We start from the raw sequence: 2,500 nt of genomic DNA on the forward strand, positions 1-2,500 counted from the left end.
CGAGGACATTTTAATTCGGGTCCTCTACCGCACATCTCTTACTGCCTGAGTCGCCCGTTGCCCTGTCGAGACATCAACCAGGGATAAGGTAGAAAACAGGCAGTTTTATAGGTAGCTGCCGTGCGGTCTGCCAAGGGGCTCATCGTATCTCCCGTAGGAGAACTTGGATACTAGTTCACGCGTGAACCGACACCTCCGACGACTACCCCAGCAGCTACCTCACGGTTCCCTTATTAGGTACTCGTTTTACAAGATGTCTCTTGTCACACAGACGAGTTTCTGTCCGAGGTCGCAACGCGATCCTCTACCACACATCTCCTACTACCGGAAAGCGCCCGTTGCCCGTGGGTTCTACCTTTTGAGGCGCGGGATTGGGTAGCTTTCGGCAGTTTTGTGAGTAAACGCCGTGTGGTCTGCCAAGGGACATCGCCGTTACCACACAGGGTTCGGATACTAGTTCACGCCACCACGTGAACCGACACCTCAAGTAGATAGGGACAGCGGGAATCTCGTTAATCCATTCATGCGCGTCACTAATTAGATGACGAGGCATTTGGCTACCTTAAGAGAGTCATAGTTACTCCCGCCGTTTACCCGCGCTTGCTTGAATTTCTTCACGTTGACATTCAGAGCACTGGGCAGAAATCACATTGCGTCAACACCCGCTAGGGCCATCGCAATGCTTTGTTTTAATTAGACAGTCGGATTCCCCCAGTCCGTGCCAGTTCTGAGTTGATCGTTGAATGGCGGCCGAAGAGAATCCGCGCACCCGCGCGCCCCCGGAGGAGCACGCTAAGGCGGACGCGGCCTCGCAGCAAGGAAGATCCGTGGGAGGCCAAGGCACGGGACCGAGCTCGGATCCTGCACGCAGGTTGAAGCACCGGGGCGCGAACGCCGCGCAGGCGCGCGCATCCTGCACCGCCGGCCAGCACGAGGCCAACCAACGGCGAGAGCAGACCACGCCCGCGCTAAACGCCCGCACTTACCGGCACCCCTACGGCACTCACCTCGCCCAGGCCCGGCACGTTAGCGCTGACCCACTTCCCGACCAAGCCCGACACGCCCCGATCCTCAGAGCCAATCCTTATCCCGAAGTTACGGATCCAATTTGCCGACTTCCCTTACCTACATTATTCTATCGACTAGAGGCTCTTCACCTTGGAGACCTGCTGCGGATATGGGTACGCACCGGCGCGACACCTCCACGTGGCCCTCTCCCGGATTTTCAAGGTCCGAGGGGAAGATCGGGACACCGCCGCAACTGCGGTGCTCTTCGCGTTCCAAACCCTATCTCCCTGCTAGAGGATTCCAGGGAACTCGAACGCTCATGCAGAAAAGAAAACTCTTCCCCGATCTCCCGACGGCGTCTCCGGGTCCTTTTGGGTTACCCCGACGAGCATCTCTAAAAGAGGGGCCCGACTTGTATCGGTTCCGCTGCCGGGTTCCGGAATAGGAACCGGATTCCCTTTCGCCCAACGGGGGCCAGCACAAAGTGCATCATGCTATGACGGCCCCCATCAACATCGGATTTCTCCTAGGGCTTAGGATCGACTGACTCGTGTGCAACGGCTGTTCACACGAAACCCTTCTCCGCGTCAGCCCTCCAGGGCCTCGCTGGAGTATTTGCTACTACCACCAAGATCTGCACCGACGGCGGCTCCAGGCAGGCTCACGCCCAGACCCTTCTGCGCCCACCGCCGCGACCCTCCTACTCGTCAGGGCTTCGCGGCCGGCCGCAAGGACCGGCCATGACTGCCAGACTGACGGCCGAGTATAGGCACGACGCTTCAGCGCCATCCATTTTCAGGGCTAGTTGCTTCGGCAGGTGAGTTGTTACACACTCCTTAGCGGATTCCGACTTCCATGGCCACCGTCCTGCTGTCTTAAGCAACCAACGCCTTTCATGGTTTCCCATGAGCGTCGATTCGGGCGCCTTAACTCGGCGTTTGGTTCATCCCACAGCGCCAGTTCTGCTTACCAAAAGTGGCCCACTTGGCACTCCGATCCGAGTCGTTTGCTCGCGGCTTCAGCATATCAAGCAAGCCGGAGATCTCACCCATTTAAAGTTTGAGAATAGGTTGAGGTCGTTTCGGCCCCAAGGCCTCTAATCATTCGCTTTACCGGATGAGACTCGTACGAGCACCAGCTATCCTGAGGGAAACTTCGGAGGGAACCAGCTACTAGATGGTTCGATTAGTCTTTCGCCCCTATACCCAGCTCCGACGATCGATTTGCACGTCAGAATCGCTACGGACCTCCATCAGGGTTTCCCCTGACTTCGTCCTGGCCAGGCATAGTTCACCATCTTTCGGGTCCCAACGTGTACGCTCTAGGTGCGCCTCACCTCGCAATGAGGACGAGACGCCCCGGGAGTGCGGAGGCCGCCGCCCCGTGAAGGGCGGGGAAGCCCCATCCTCCCTCGGCCCGCGCAAGGCGAGACCTTCACTTTCATTACGCCTTTAGGTTTCGTACAGCCCAATGACTCGCGCACATGTTAGAC

The 2,500-nt window shown here is 58.0% G+C and overlaps 1 pseudogene; it reads right to left on the reverse strand.

Moving 5' to 3' along the window:
- LOC126450837 (large subunit ribosomal RNA) overlaps window positions 1–2,500 on the reverse strand; it is a 5,401-nt pseudogene that overhangs the window by 1,956 nt on the left and 945 nt on the right.

The sequence above is a fragment of the Schistocerca serialis genome, unplaced genomic scaffold (genome assembly GCF_023864345.2).
Source record: "Schistocerca serialis cubense isolate TAMUIC-IGC-003099 unplaced genomic scaffold, iqSchSeri2.2 HiC_scaffold_754, whole genome shotgun sequence".
Classification (NCBI taxonomy): domain Eukaryota; kingdom Metazoa; phylum Arthropoda; class Insecta; order Orthoptera; family Acrididae; genus Schistocerca; species Schistocerca serialis.